General features: G+C 34.8%; 1 pseudogene; it reads left to right on the top strand.

Annotated features, from left to right (window-relative positions):
- Positions 1-5158: 5158 nt before the first annotated feature.
- Positions 5159-5951, top strand: LOC149201034 (5-methyltetrahydropteroyltriglutamate--homocysteine methyltransferase 2 pseudogene; annotated as a pseudogene).
- The last annotated feature ends 11797 nt before the right edge of the window (positions 5952-17748 follow it).

Here is a 17748-nt window from a genome sequence, read left to right as displayed (position 1 = left end):
TTTTGTTGCGCTAAAGCTACAATTACAAAATTTCAAACATTACAAAATGTCATTTTGTTGTGCTAAAGCTACAATTACAAAATTTTAAACGTTACAAAATGTCATTTTGTTTTGTTGAAGCTAAATCCAAGCAGTTTTTTGACTATTACAAAATGCCATTGTGTTTAGTTAAAGCTACAATTACAAAATTCCAAACATTGCAATATGACATTTTGTTTTGCTGACACTAAATCCATGCAGTATTCTGACTATTACAAAATGTCATTTTGTTTTGTTGACGCTAAATCCATGTAGTCTTCTGTCTACGATTTTTTTTATAAATGCATGTTGTAGTTAAATACTATTTATTCAAAAGTGGTATTGGTGGTGATTACATGCACCATTATCTAGATTGATTATAACTTCCCAAAAACTCAAAATACTAATAGCCATATTTTACAACTAATAATATAGCTAGAGAATAGAAAAAATATTTGAAATATACAGTAATGGGAAGCTTGACCTGACATGTAAGACAAATATTGCATCAAAATGAAAAATCTTCAGAATTCTCAATAATTAAAACATTATTTCTAGACAATGAATTCATGAGGACTAATACAAATAATTTCACGACCTTTACCCTTGTGCAATAGAATCATCCTTCTTCTTCCTCTGACTTCTTGTTTTGCACCAGAACCACGTCAACTTGATGCATAGATCCACTTGGAATAGATGTTGTAATTAGACATATATCTGATATTAAGGCATTCGATTGGAGTCCATGAGAAATGAAACAGTGACAACAACAAAACATGACAATCTTACATGCATATTCATTGTACATGTATATAACACCAAATCAATCTATTTAAAGCAATCCTATTTCCTTTGTTATTTGCTTAGAATGTAGCCTCTCCACCTGTTGTCATTGCATACATTATCAAGGGTTTTAGTGATGACAGATTTAGTGAATCAACAATTCATTGAAAGATATTGAACAATTATTCACATTCATCATTACTCACTATTTTTGTTTCTTCTCTTCTATTACTTTTGATTTTAATTACAAATTATCTATATTGCTAAGATTGCTATAGTGAAACATATCTCTAAAATATCTGAAGGTAATGTGATGCTCAAAACATGTAGAACAATGCAATATCTTAAGATGATGTTAGGACATGTCTTTTCATGTATTAATCACGAGACATACACATATACAAACGCTTAAAGATAAGGTTACATGAAATTATTTGACTAGTGATTATTATACAAAAACTTCAAGACTCATGGAGTATAAAGTCTCGAGTAGCTATTAATAACAAAGTAAAGTTTTTCATTTATATATCCTACAATTGTGTGCTCTCATATGAGATCAGATACTTGTTGAATTATTATGGATCTGTTACTTGGATATGTATGGACCTGTATGGACGTGTAGGTGATAGAATTAGGTCTATAAGCTAAGATGATCATATTTTGGATTGTATTTGTATCCCCTTTGTTGAAAGAGATAATCCTAGTGGGATTAAATGAATTTTATGATTCTAGGGATTTTGAAAAAGGTTTTCCTAACATACTACTAAGCATATGATGAATGTAATCATGTTATAATAAAATTATGATTTTTCAGAGAAATAAAAAGAAATACTCCAATTTCAAAAATGTTTTTTTTATATAAGTAAAAACTTATGGTTTTTCAACATCCATATGATAAAATTAGTCTCACCACATTTGACAAATTTTCCCAATGAAAAATTCCAAAAATTTTCAAATCTCGAGCACTGTCAAATAAATTATGAGGCAAAAATCAACTAGGAATTTTTCTTTTTTTAAATTTCATGAAACAATGTGTTGGGCCTCAAAATGGTCCCTATTTTCACTCCATTATTCACCAATATCTTCACAGTTTACCTTCATGTCACCTCCATTCCACCTCCACATCATTACATTTACCTCATTATTGGGTCATAACTATGCTTTTCCAAAGTTTATTAATTCTTAACATTTTTAAGTGGATTTATGGCTAAACTTTAGAAAATGATATGCTTATACTTATACCTAACAATTAGAACGAGTTTGTTGACATGTGTAGGTACAAAGGAAGCTTCCAGGGCATCTTTATGTGGCCTTGAATGATCAAATTCGAATTTGATAAGATAAGCCTCATGGAAAAGATCATGATCTCATGGAGAAGATCATGGACCTCATGGAGGAAATCATGGAGGATAGGGTTATGTGTCTAGATGGTTGAGAAATGTATGGAACTAAAGAGAGATCAGTGGATCATCATTATGAGTTTGTTATCTCATCTCATTGTATAAATAGGAGTACCTCCTCCATTCCAAAGGGAGGACTCTTGGAGCATTGTATCCAACTTATGATGGAATAGAATAAAGCTTCATTTTACATATATTTCCATTATGTAGTTTTAGATATAAGTTGCCTTAATGTAGTATATGGAATAGCTTGTCACTTTGTTCTTAGGAGAATTGAGCTCACTCTAGAAGGATCAAAGGAACATGTTATTTCATATTAGGTCTTATTTCATTTAATTGCTTAGATGTTTGATGTTTGAGGATTTGTTTTTGATTGATGAATGAGTTTTAAATTAGAATCTTATCAGCATATGAGAGGATAACCAAGGGTCTAAGTTAGGCTCTCTCTCTATTTGATTTGCATGATAATTGAAATTCATTCTTTTGCTTTTATGTTTCAAGTTATTTCATTTCTTATGCTTATGAATGAATCTTAGTTTAGTTTGGATTAGTACATGAGAGGACAATCAAGAGACTAAGTTAGTCTTTCTCTCTCTTTGAATCTGAACAACAATTAAAGTTCATTCTCTTGTCTTCATTTCAAGTTTCTAGTTTTATGTAATCAGTGATTTCTCTATGATACTGTAGGGAAGTACAACCAAGACCCCCTTAGTTAGGAGCCTCTTCCTTGCATATTATATTGAATCGTAAATAATTTAGCTAGACATAGATTTAGTTGCCTACTCCTGCATATATTTTGCTGGCATCATCACAAGCTTACGAGTTTCCCTGGTCGATAATTTAATGCAGCAATTTAAGCCCAATAAATTGCCCAACATTTTGGCGCCGTTGCCGGGGATGGTGCTAAGGGATTAGGCATTAGGAATTTAATTCAGTACTAGTATTTTTCTTTAGACAAAATAATTTGTGAACCCTGGTGACAGCAGGATCTTCACAAAGGAAGTTCAAGTTTGAGTTTTCTGATGTTTTAATGTTTAGCTAGTTCTAAATTTCGTCTTTTAAAAAAAAAAAACCCTGCATAAATAAAAACAAATCAAGCGATTAGTATGCTCTCTTCCTGCGCTTCGTGCGATCAGGAAGATCAGAAAATCTATTGATTTTGTTCAAATAAAAATACTCTTGCTGGAGAACTAATTTGCAAAAATACAATAAAGAATTTTGTGAATGAAAAAAAACATCTTAAATTTTTTTTTTTTATAAATGAAATTTAGTTTTTTTTCTTAGTTTTAGATTTAAAAAATAAAAAAATTTAGTTTTTAATTTTAGATTAAAAAAAAAAATCCACAAAATAATAATAATATATGTATCATATATACACATATTATTATTAAAATAAATAAAAAAAATTAACCATTTTATTTGTTTTTTAGATATTTAAAAAAAAACTAACCATTTTTTTGTTTTTTTAGATATTTAAAAAATGCACAACATAAAAAAATTTCACTACTCTAGTCAAAGCATTTGGAGAATATCTCTGGCCAGCAACAGATTGAGTGGTACCATACCATCTTCACTGGGTCATTTGGATAAGCTGGCAATACTTCAAGTTGTCACAGAAATTGGGTCATGTTGTAGCTGGAAATGTAGCCGGAAAATCATTTGCTTTTGTGAGAAATGAGGGTGGAACGTCCTGTAGGGGTGCTGGCGGGTTCCTGGAATTTGTTGGGATTCGGTCTGAGCAACTCTTGCTTTCATTCCCTGCTTCCAGATATGAGAATAATTCGGATCTATGTGGATTACCCCTTCCACCATGTAACTCTAATGAACCCACAAATGGAGAAGAACCTGATTAGCCATCCTCAGGTCACCGTAATAGAAGAAATGAGGCATTAGCAGGTAGTGTGAAGATGGTTGACGATTCTATCAAACTTGCATATGGAGAAAATGCAGATGTCTTGAAAGATAAGCGTGTTGTAGCCATCCAAGCTCTATCTGGCACTAGCGCTTGCTTTGTTTTTGCAGAGTTCCAGAAACGGTTTCAACCTGAGTCTCAGATGTACATACCGGTCCCTACATGGGCCAATCACCACGACATCTGGAGAGATGCCCATGTACCGCAGAGAACTTTCCATTATTACCATCCAGAGACTAAGGGTTTAGACTTTGCATCTCTCATGGATGATGTGAAGAATGCTCCCAATGGTTCCTTTTTCTTGCTTCATGCTAGTGCCATCGATCGCCTAGTGTTTTGGCCCCGGATTGTTAGTTTTAGCGCAGAGCAACCCTTCGAACTCGATTCTTGAATTGGTAACTCGAGCAGAGATTTGTAGCAGTTATCGGTGCGAGGATTTTTATGGAACCCAATCTCGTTGAATGTGAGGAATCCATTGCCGACCGTTTCGTCGCTTTTTCTTGCCATAAACCGCAACCGATTCAAAGCATTTAATTGCTGGAGAAAAGCTGGTTGAAAATCCAGAGCGGGCATTAAGGAATTCGGTTGAGGTGGCCTTCTATACAGGTTAAATCCATGGAGTCGTTGCTGAGAAATTGCTTGTATTCAATTTGCATGCCGATTACATGATAGACAGGCGACGGATTCTACACAAATCAAAGTCTGGGCTACTATTTCTGGGCCTGCAAGTTTTACTGGGGTCTCGAACTCTTGACTCCGGGCTTAGCATCGGCATTCACATCGTTAGCGCCTTGTCTCTGAAACCATGCGTATTTGTATTCCTTTTGATCAAAGTTGCAAACAGTGGTGAAAATTGTGGATTTCAGTAAATTATTTGCATGAAGGGTTAGCCTCGGTGCTTTTTGTTTTATTAATGAAGGGCATGGTGGTTTCGGTTACGAATTGAGGACAGCGGTGGAGATTTCATCTGGCTGGGGTTTGGGGAAGACTTCGGCAGTGTGATGCGGCAGCTTCGGACCAACGCTGCCTTGTAATTCAGCCCCAGATGGCTCAGAGCATGACTGCTCGACTCATGAAGGGAATGCTCACTGGCCCAGTGACAATTTTGAACTGGTCCTTTATTAGAAATGATCGACCAAGATCTGAAACTTGCTTGCAAATTGCCTTGGCCATCAAGGATGAGGTGGAAGATTTGGAAGTGGGTGGAATTCAGGTTATTCAAATTGACGAGGCTGCTCTTAGAGAAGGATTGCCTCTGCGCAAGGCTGAACATGCTTATTACCTGGATTGGGCTGTACACGGATTCCGCATCACTAACTGTGGTGTGCAAGATACAACTCAGATCCATACCCACATGTGCTACTCTAACTTCAATGATATTATTCATTCAATCATTGATATGGATGCCGATGTAATCACCATTGAGAATTCTCGTTCCGATGAGAAACTTCTCTCAGTTTTCCGAGAGGGTGTGAAATATGGTGCCGGAATTGGCCCTGGTGTCTATGACATTCACTCTCCTCGCATTCCAAGCGTAGAAGAAATTGCAGATCGTATCAGCCAGATGCTTGCTGTGCTCGAAACAAACATTCTATGGGTTAACCCTGACTGTGGTCTGAAGACCAGGAAGTACACCGAGGTCATTCCTGCCCTGACAAACGTGGTTGCAGCTGCCAAATTGCTGCGAGCTCAGTTGGCCAGTGCAAAGTGAGGCCATCCCAGCTATCTTCAAGTACTATGAGTGTTGGAATTTTTATTTGTGGTTCTTTTCATAAATAACTGTTATGTTTCTTATTTTCATTCTCATAAGTAGTTGATGTGGCTGAGTGCCCTCAGGGCAGGCTTTTGAGCCACATTTCTCCATCTAGAATGTCCTCCTTTATGTTTCAATCTTTCTCATACATCTTCACTAATTGCTTGTGGTGTCACGACAAAGTCTTCAGTGGGCATTGATGTGGAGGAAAAGGGACGAAGAATGAACAGTAATATATTAAAATTTGCCAGGCGCTATTTTTCTTCACTGGAGATTGCATGGTTAGAGGGGATCCCTGATCCTGAGAGGCAACTACACCAATTGAAAACCCGTGTTATGTAAAACGGAGCGCTGGTGCTTATCAAACTACAGCTCTTTTCAAATGAGCAGAAATGCGCAAGGTCTGTTTTCGATGGATTATTGGTTCTACAACATATGTGGAATGCAGCCTAGGCGAGGATTTGAATATAGTACAGATGTACTGCCAAGACTTTTCAAGATCAAGTACGACAGTAGGCTGTTGGAGGAACTTTTATGTCTTATATATAGCTGAAGAGAACTACATGGTTCCACCAAGAAGATGGGTGTTAGAGTTTCCACGTGCAGTTCATGAGTTTATATTTCTAGAGCTAAGGGTGGTGAGCTTGGTGAGATTTTTGCTTACGGTTTGTTGTTTTTTTTAGTTTTTTATTTTATTTTTTATTTATAACTAAAAAATATAAAAAATCAATATAAATAATAAATTAAAAATAATTGTTTTTAATTTGTTATTTAAATAAAAAAATATAAAAAATATTTTGTGTGTTGTTTGTTATTTAAAAAAAAAATTGTGTGTTGTTTTTAATTTGTTATTTAAATAAAAATAAAAAATATTTTGTGTGTTGTTTTTTTATTTAAATAAAAATAAAAAATATTTCGTGTGTTGATTTATTTAAATATTTTGGATAATAAAAAAACCAAAACAACACAAAATAATTTTTATTTTTATTTTTAATAAAAAAAGAGAGAGGATTTTCTTATTTTTATTTTATTTCCAACTTGAAAAAAAAAAAAAAAAAACTTCATTTTAGTGATAGTTTTTTTTTTTTTTTTTTTTTTTTTTTTTTTTTTTTTTCATTATTAGGTTTTATAAAAAAAAACATTTCAACTTAAATAATAAATTAAAAAAAATTTAATTTGTTGTTTAAAAAATCTAAAACAATATAAAAAAAAAAAAAAAAAAGTTCACAAAATTCACATAGCTTCGAAAATAAAAAAAAATGGAATACTTGGAAACAAATTTCACAAATCGCTTTATCAAACATTGGAGGATTAACTCATCACATCTTTCTGTTATATGCTTTATGATGCACTAATATGCAGAACAGAATTGCCAAGCACAATTCATGAGTTGTCTAACACAAACAGGGAGTATTATTTTTCATGGTTGTTTTTACGAATGGATTGAAATTGATATCATGAATTGAGTTACTTTCAACACTTTGATTTTTCTTAAATCTGTTTTATTTGGTATGAAATTTTTGCGTAAGAATCATGAAGGAAATGCGCAATTCTTCTTGAACAAACTTATGTTTTCTTTCTGCCAAGTTTTTTTTACAGGTTACAGGATAACAAAGTGATCATTAAGGAGATTGCATTGTGTTGACAATTAGTCTTCCAAAGACTAAATTCATGAAAAAATTTGAAGACAATCCATCTCCACAACCACTACCTTCCACCTCCCTTTCTGAAAAAGATTTCGAATTCCACCAATTGTAAGCATGACATTTCCATATCCATTTTTCACAGCAAGAGTTCTTATTCATCCACCATGCATTTCCTTACATCCATTCCCTACAAGCCTATTGCCATTTTCCTTGTCATCACGATTCCCCTTCATTTCCGCCAATAACACCCTGCTTGAGTCAAAGTCCTAGAGTCTAAGTATCATTGAAAAAACACCTAGAGGCTTGCATGCCTTAATGGCAAGTACTCTTGCCAATGAACAATGGGAGTACATTAATATTCCTTGTTCGTTGGATCTTGTAGGTGACTCGACCACGACAAATTTATTCGTACCTACAAAGATGTGTTAGGCATCCTGACTCCCATTGGAATCAATGGTGGGAGCTCTTGTGTTGGCTAGAGGCATTCATTAACGGCCACTAAGTCAACAACTTCTTGCTATGTTCGACATCGACACATTTAATCACATAGTAAGATGTGTGCCATCGAGCGTTGAAGACTTGAAGACCCATATTTTGTAGCAGATGAAGCCAATTTCCTTTCATTTTTCAGTTTGTCATCACTTGAGGACAAGTCAATCAATAAGGCTGAGAGGGAAATGTAACTTATATATTTTGTATACCTTCCAAGCCTTATAGATTTTCAGCCATATTTAGCAGACTCATCGGATTCATCATCCAGCAGCAGATATGACTTTCAGCCATGTTCAGCAGACTCCTCAGATTCATCATCTAGTAGCAGAGGATCCAACAACCGGTACGACAATACAAATCCATCTTTCATCCACCATTTTCACAACCAAGAAAAGAAGACTATGAACAACAGTTTTTGCAGCCACACATGCACAACTCTCATCCATTTTTGGAAGGGTAAGTTATGGTATGATATTTTCTAACGTTTAACCATTAAATTCCTTGAAAAGTTAGAATAATAATTTTTGGAAAAACTTCACTTCCTTTCCCCATTTCACATCACTGCCCAAACCATCCGTTTAAGGGGAAGGATACATTTACATACATACTTTGTCACATTCATATATCACATTCTAAACCCCACTTACCTTCAAAATATATTCACTATTACATGAGCATACAAATGGCTTTGGCAAAAGTACGTAAAAGTTAATTGGATGCCAATACAATCATGGTTGTTACACAAGAACCAACCATGATGCATTCCAACAAAAATACTCTGCAATAAAAATCACATTATCAATATGCAAAGATCATACATTGAATGCAACAAACAAAATATGGTTGAAACACAAGAACCAACCAAGTTTTAGTTCATCAAAATAACGCTTTGCAAAAGTTAAGTAAATGATATCATGCAGAGTTTAAGCCAAAGCTCAAGTACCAAGAAGTAATGTAATAGATTGCATGAGGACATGCAATACCTTCAGTTTGGGGGAGATGTTGGGCCTCAAAATGGTCCCTATTTTCACTCCATTATTCACCAATATCTTCACATTTTACCTTCATGTCACCTCCATTCCACCTCCACATCATTACATTTACCTCATTATTTGGTCATAACTATGCTTTTCCAAAGTTTATTAATTCTTAACATTTTTAAGTGGATTTATGGCTAAACTTTAGAAAATAATATGCTTATACTTATACCTAACAATTAGAATGAGTTTGTTGACATGTGTAGGTACAAAGGAAGCTTCCAGGGCATCTTTATGTGGCCTTGAATGATCAAATTCGAATTTGATAAGATAAGCCTCATGGAAAAGATCATGATCTCATGGAGAAGATCATGGACCTCATGGAGGAAATCATGGAGGATAGGGTTATGTGTCTAGATGGTTGAGAAATGTATGGAACTAAAGAGAGATTAGTGGATCATCATTATGAGTTTGTTATCTTATCTCATTGTATAAATAGGAGTACCTCCTCCATTCCAAAGGGAGGACTCTTGGAGCATTGTATCCAACTTATGATGGAATAGAATAAAGCTTCATTTTACATATATTTCCATTATGTAGTTTTAGATATAAGTTGCCTTAATGTAGTATATGGAATAGCTTGTCACTTTGTTCTTAGGAGAATTGAGCTCACTCTAGAAGGATAAAAGGAACATGTTATTTCATATTAGATCTTATTTCATTTAATTGCTTAGATGTTTGATGTTTGAGGATTTGTTTGTGATTGATGAATGAGTTTTAAATTAGAATCTTATCAGCATATGAGAGGATAACCAAGGGTCTAAGTTAGGCTCTCTCTCTATTTGATTTGCATGATAATTGAAATTCATTCTTTTGCGTTTATGTTTCAAGTTATTTCATTTCTTATGCCTATGAATGAATCTTAGTTTAGTTTGGATTAGTACATGAGAGGACAATCAAGAGACTAAGTTAGTCTTTCTCTCTCTTTGAATCTGAACAACAATTAAAGTTCATTCTCTTGTCTTCATTTCAATTTTCTAGTTTTATGTAATCAGTGATTTCTCTATGATACTGTAGGGAAGGACAACGAGGACCTCCTTAGTTAGGAGCCTCTTCCCTTGCATATTATATTGAATCGTAAATAATTTAGCTAGACATAGAGTTAGTTGCCTACCCCTGCATATATTTTGCTGGCATCATCACAAGCTTACGAGTTTCCTTGGTCGATAATTTAATGCAGCAATTTAAGCCCAATAAATTGGCCAACATTTTGAGCTAATAAAAAAAAAAAAAAAAAAAATTTGTGTGTTGATTTATTTAATATTTTGGATGATAAAAAATCAAAACAACACAAAATAATTTTTATTTTTTTTAATAATAAAAAGAGGATTTTCTTATTTTTATTTTATTAAAAAAAAAAAAAACTAACTTCATTTTAGTGATAGTTTTTTTCATTATTAGGTTTTAATAAATAAAATTTTGTTGATTTTATAAAAAAAACACATTTCAACTTAAATAATAAATTAAAAAAATTTATGTTTTTAAATTGTTGTTTAAAAAAAATCTAAAGCAAAAAAAAAAAAAAAAAAAAAAAATTATGTTTTCATTTATTTTAATATTTTCTTTTTAAAATTTGTTGTTAAAAAAAGAAAAAAAATCACAAAATTCACACAGATTTGAAAATAAAAAAAATGGGATACTTGGAAACACATTTCGAAAATCGATTGGAGGATTCTAAAGACGATAATTATTTCTGATAGCTTTAAGTTGGCATTAACTCATCACATCTTTCTGTTGTATGCTTTATGATGCACTAATATGCAGAACACAACAGACAATTATAATGTCCATCTTTTTGCCAAGTACATTTCATGAGTTATTTGACACAAACAGGGAGTATTATTTTTCATGGTTGTTTTTAAGAATGGATTGAAACTGATATCATGAATTGATTTATTTTCAACACTTTGATTTTTCTTAAAGCTGTTTTATTTGGTATGAAATTTTTGCGTAAGAATCATGAAGGAAATGCGCAATTCTTCTTGAACAAACTTATGTTTTCTTTCTGCCAAGTTTTTTTTACAGGTTACAGGATAAAAAAGTGATCATTAAGGAGATTGAGTGTGACGACAATTAGTCTTCCAAAGACTAAATTCATGAAAAACTATGAAGACAAATCCATCTCCACAACCACTACCTTGCACTTCCCTTTCTGAAAAAGATTTTGAATTCCACCAATTGTAAACATGACATTTCCATATCCACTTTTCACAGCAAGAGTTCTTATTCATACACCATGCATTTCCTTACATCCATTCCCTACAAGCATATTGCCATTTTCCTTGTCATTACCATTCCCCTTCATTTCCGCCAATAAAACCCTGCTTGAGTCAAAGTCCTAGAGTCTAAGTATCATTCAAAAAAACACCTAGAGGCTTGCATGCCTTAATGGCAAGTACTCTTGCCAATGAACAATGGGAGTACATTAATATCCCTTGTTCGTTGGATCTTGTAGGTGACTCGACCACGACAAATTTATTCGTACCTACAAAGATGTGTTAGGCATCCTGACTCCCATTGGAATCAATGGTGGGAGTTCTTGTGTTGGATAGGGGCATTCATTAACGGCCACTAAGTCAACAACTTCTTGCTATGTTCGACATTGACACATTTAATCACATAGTAAGATTTGTGCCATCGAGCGTTGAAGACTTGAAGACCAATATTTTGTAGCAGATGAAGCCAATTTCCTTTCATTGTTTTTCAGTTTGTCATCACTTGAGGACAAGTCAATAAACAAGGCTGGGAGGGAAATTTAACTTATATATATTTTGTATACCTTCCAAGCCTTATAGATTTTCAGCCATATTCAGCAAACTCATCAGATTCATCATCCAACATCGGAGGATCCAGCAGCAGATACGACTTTCAACCATGTTCAGCAGACTCCTCAGATTCATCATCTAGTAGCAGAGGATCTAGCAGCCGATACGACAATATAGAACCATCTTTCATCCACCATTTTCACAACCAAGTAAAGAAGACGATGAACAACAGTTTTTGCAGCCACACATGCACAACTCTCATCCATTTTTCGAAGGGTAAGTTAAGGCATGATATTTTCTAACTTTTAACCGTTAAATTCCTTGAAAAGTTAGAATAATATTTTTTGCAAAAACTTCACTTCCTTTCCCCATTTCACATAACTACCCAAACCATTCGTTTAAGGGGAAGGATACATTTACATACATGCTTTGTCACATTCATATAACATCCACATTCATATATCACATTCTAAAACCCACTTACCTTCAAAATATATTCGCTATTACATGAGCATACAAATGGCTTTGTCAAAAGTATTTAAAAGTTAATTGGATGCCAACACAATCATGGTTGTTACACAAGAACCAACCATGATGCATTCCAACAAAAATACTCTGCAATAAAAATCACATTATCAATATGCAAAGATCATACATTGAATGCAACAAACAAAAATATGGTTGAAACACAAGAACCAACCAAGTTGTAGTTCATCAAAATAACGCTTTGCAAAAGTTAAGTAAATGATATCATGCAGAGTTTAAGCCAAAGCTCAAGTACCAAAAAAGTAATGTAATAGATTGCATGAGGACATGCAATACCTTCAGTTTGGGGGAGATGTTGGGCCTCAAAATAGTCCCTATTTTCACTCCATTATTCACCAATATCTTCACAGTTTACCTTCATGTCACCTCCATTCCACCTCCACATCATTACATTTACCTCATTATTGGGTCATAACTATGCTTTTCCAAAGTTTATTAATTCTTAACATTTTTAAGTGGATTTATGGCTAAACTTTAGAAAATAATATGCTTATACTTATACCTAACAATTAGAATGAGTTTGTTGACATGTGTAGGTACAAAGGAAGCTTCCAGGGCATCTTTATGTGGCCTTGAATGAACAAATTCGAATTTGATAAGATAAACCTCATGGAAAAGATCATGACCTCATGGAGAAGATCATGGACCTCATGGAGGAGATCATGGAGGATAGGGTTATGTGTCTAGATGGTTGAGAGATGTATGGAACTAAAGAGAGATTAGTGGATCATCATTATGAATTTGTTATCTCATCCTATTGTATAAATAGGAGTACCTCCTCCATTCCGAAGGGAGGACTCTTGGAGCATTGTATCCAACTTATGATGGGATAGAATAAAGTTTCATTTTACATATATTTCCATTATGTAGTTTTAGATATAAGTTGCCTTAATATAGTATATGGAATAGCTTGTCACTTTGTTCTTAGGAGAATTGAGCTCACTCTAGAAGGATCAAAGGAACATGTTATTTCATATTAGATCTTATTTCATTTAATTGCTTAGATGTTTTATGTTTGAGGATTTGTTTGTGATGGATGAAAGAGTTTTAAATTATAATCTTATCAGCATATGAGAGGATAACCAAGGGTCTAAGTTAATCTCTCTCTCTCTATTTGATTTGCATGATAATTGAAATTCATTCTTTTGCTTTTATGTTTCAAGTTATTTCATTTCTAATGCTTATGAATGAATCTTAGTTTAGTTTGGATTAGTACATGAGAGGACAATCAAGAGACTAAGTTAGTATTTCTCTCTCTTTGAATCTGAACAACAATTAAAGTTCATTCTCTTGTCTTCATTTCAAGTTTCTAGTTTTATGTAATCAATGATTTCTCTATGATACTGTAGGGAAGGACATCCAGGACCTCCTTAGTTAGGAGCCTCTTCCCTTGCATATTATATTGAATCATAAATCATTTAGTTAGACATAGAGTTAGTTGCCTACTCCTGCATATATTTTGCTGGCATCATCACAAGCTTACGAGTTTCCCTGGTTGATAATTTAATGAAGCAATTTAAGCCCAATAAATTGCCCAACACAATGGTTAAGGATCATGCTTTTTAACTACAAAGCTACATCTTTAGGTACAGTGTGCGAGCGAAGTATTTTTATAAAATTCATAAATAATGGTTTATAATAAGTTTTTCCAAATTCAAAAATGCAGTTAGAACACCTGTCAATTTGACAATAAGTTCAGATCTAATAAAAAAACTGGGACAGAGCCAATAACTTTAGATCTTAAATAACAATGCATATAAATATGAAATGAATATCTATAATGAATTAATTTTAAAAATGATATGGATTTTGGACTTTAAGTATAAATATCAACATAAACTAACTTTTGGAAAACTCTAAAACTCCAGCGTAAAGAAACTCAGAAACTCTTTTAAAGAAATGCCAATAAAAGTTTTGTTGCATTGATGCATTTTGATTCAATAAGAAGAATCACACATTTAGTCATTAACAAAATGGTTGTACGTTGTCGAGCAATAAATGCAACAATCTTTTGAATTCCTGTTATAACAAATGTTTATACTACACAGGTGGAGAGTGAAGCATTAAAAATTGTGTGCATTATATGGTAGATATGGTATGTAAATGTGATTGTGCAAGTAGAGGTGTTGAAGGTGGAATAATTAAGCATGAACCAATATGGAAAAATATTGGTGAATAATGATTAATTAATTCCTATTAAAAATGATATAGGTGGATTTTGGACCTTAAGTATAAATATCAACGTAAACTAACTTGGGAAAACTCTAAAACTCTAGAAACACTTTTAATGCAATGCCAGTAAAAGTTTTGTTACATCGATGCATTTTGGTTCAAAAAGAAGCATCAAAATACCAACAATTTAGTCATTAACAAAATGGTTGTACGCTGCCAAGCAATAAATGCAACATTCTTTAGAATTCCCCTTACAACAAATGTTCATACTACGAAGGTGGAGAGTGAAGCATTAAAAATTGTTTGCATTCTAGGGTATATATGGTATCTAAATGTGATTGTGCAGGTACACAACATAGTTGCTGATCAAACAGGAACTATTACCTCAAAAAAGGTACTCTAGCCCAAACCCCCCCAAAAAACATGAAAAAACAACCTGAAGACGAAAATTGTGTATGCCAAAACGATGTATTTTTTAGGGTAATTTTCAACATTTTTTTTAAATGGAAGTAAAAAATAATTTTATTTTTTTTGCAAAATGGATTAAAAAACACCCTAAAAAAATATGTTAAAATTGGCAACTAGGGCCAAACTCCATGTGGGTCATCATATTTATGGCAGTTGATATTTTTCTTGGATCCCTCTCATCGAGAGGTGTAGCATTGATCTAAAGATCACCCGATTCCGACAAGTATTCATGGAGTTATGAATTTATTTGTGTTATAAGACAAATTGTCAAGTCGACCAACAACTTGTGTAGGCTCAGAAGCCCAATAGTCATGTCTATTCATCATCTACATTTTAGTATAAATAGGAGAGGACTTGAAGTCATTTGGGAGACACACTCTTCATGTGATCTCCTCCTCTCCACGTCTTTAGGTTTTTGGTGAAGGAGAGAGACACTAAGAGTACGGTGGGCTAAGTAGATGATGCCATAACCGCAGTAGCTGATGCCCTAGCCGCAGTAGCTGATGCCCTAGCCGCAGTGATGACCTAGCCTCAGATCATGCCCTAGCTGTAGTGATGCCCTAGCCACAGATGATGCCCTAGCCGCATGATGCCCTAGCCACAGATGATGCCCTAGCCGCAGTGATGCCCTAGCCATAGTAAGCCGCAGGCTTATGAGGAGATCTACTCGCAGAAAAGAGGAGACTTATGTACAACATAAATAAGCCCCTATATGCTGTCTCAAGAGGCTCAATCCGTAGATGAAAGGAGGGCTAATATAGGCCCTAAATGAAGGCCTGAATCCGTTGTCCATTGACCCTATACGCAGCAAGAAAGAGACTCGTCATCCGCAGTCAAAAAGAGGATCTATACAAAGTCCTAGAGGAGACTTGTTTACGCAACAAGGAGATATATATGGAACCTTCCATCCGCTATCTAAGGAAGCTCGAAAAGAGCCCTTGCCACAGATCTGAAAGTCACCTAATCTATACGATGTCTAGTCACAATCCTATAGGTTTGTATGTAGCAAGAAAAGGCACTCAAATTCAACGAAGAAGGGAAGGATGTTAGGGTCATTCTCATGACTGTTTTGAAGTGAAAATGAACCAGCATTAAGGCCACATTACAGGAGTCTACTTCTAGGCTGTTTGTAAGGGCATTTGTTGCAAGGTTTATCTCGGTATTGGGCAGCGGATTGCACAGAAGACATTACGGATGGACTGATCCCTTTTAGTGGACTGTTGGGTGAGTATGGGGGCTGGTTCTAGCCTTATATTCCAGCGTTTGACAATAGCTAGGAAGGGAGACAATACCGCAGTCTATTATGCTTGATCAAGAGGTTGTGTTGAATCTAATGGGTGTGAATAGGGTGCTGTAGCTAGATGGAGTTTGTACCCCAACCAATGTAGTGATGAGGTTGTTCATGAGTGTTGTTGGGAAAAGTATCTACTCAGAACGCCCCTATCCCACTCTAAGGTGTGACAATGCCTTAGCAACAAACAAGGAAAACTATTTTCGTATTCTTCTTTATGAAATGTAAACGAAGAGGAAGGATTAACTAACATGTGTCTTGCGCTAGTTTGTTGATCCAATCGCTCCTCTCTTCAATAGCTTCCAGCTCCCTGCTCCCTTACCGGCCCAGCTTCACCAAATTCCTGCAAGATCACAGAAGAGAGAAACTACACGAAGATATAGATTTACATTCATAAAAAGCTTAGGATCAACTTAAGCTAAACATGCAAATATAACAAAACATCACTGATACACAAGCATGTAGAAGAAACTCAAATAGTTTTATTAATGCAATAAGAAGATCGAGGAGGAGATACAACCAAGTGAGTCCCGATCCAGCATCTACCTCCCAGCAAAGGAATCCCTTCCTCACCTCCAACAAAGCATAAATCACCCAATACACTAATCTCAATCTCAAAACCAACAACAATTCTCTGCAAAGTACAAAATTCCAGCCTCCGGATCTCTGGGATGAGGGATCCTTATATAGATGTAAGCAGAGAGGATGAGTCAGCTTATGTTTTGACTTGTGGCTTCTCTTTGTCAGTTATTGCTTCCACTTGGAGACTAAGAGCCTCTTACTCATCACTGGTCGAATTCAGTGAGGCAAGTGTCATTGGAGAAGATTCTGGAAGCTTCCATTGTCTCTCCACCTCGTTGAATGACTCTGCCACTTGTCATTTCCCGCTCAGCGCACCTGGGTAGTGCATTCAAGTGCATTGCAACGCACCTAGCCAGTGTATTTGGGTGCTTTGCAACGCAGCCAGCTAGTGGAGCATCTGAATTGATCGTAATTTGACTAGTTCTGAGTAGTTTCTGGTGGAGAACTTCTGGGAGAAGCTGTCATTGGTTGACCTTGTTCCTTTAGGGGCAGGAACAACACTTTTTAGGGACTTTGGATCCCTTGGATTATGGACATTTCATGCTTATAGCTGTAAGGCACAAAAATGTCTATAACAGTTGCCCCCTAAAGTATGAGGCCGTTTATCGGGTGAAATGCTTTATTAGGAGGATCCGAAGTTCATTCAATGTTGGGAGGAGACCTGTAATAAGATACAATACAATACATTATCTTCATACTGTTTTCATGATCTAGCTGAGGCGGGCATTCCCATGCTCAGCTTTATAAATTCATTTTTATGTACATAGGACAGACAATCGTGTGATGGTAGACTGATGATTCTGATGAAGTCATCATCCCTTTTGTAGGATGATTATCTGTGCTGCAATGTTGTACATGTCAATGTATTTATTTTTCTGAATAT

Source organism: Pinus tabuliformis, chromosome 2_1 (assembly GCF_031772625.1).
Source record: "Pinus tabuliformis cultivar Carrire ecotype Pingquan chromosome 2_1, CPIR1, whole genome shotgun sequence".
Lineage (NCBI taxonomy): Eukaryota > Viridiplantae > Streptophyta > Pinopsida > Pinales > Pinaceae > Pinus > Pinus tabuliformis.
The sequence above is the reverse complement of the archived record's forward strand: the minus strand, read 5'-3'. Positions and strand labels throughout refer to the sequence as shown.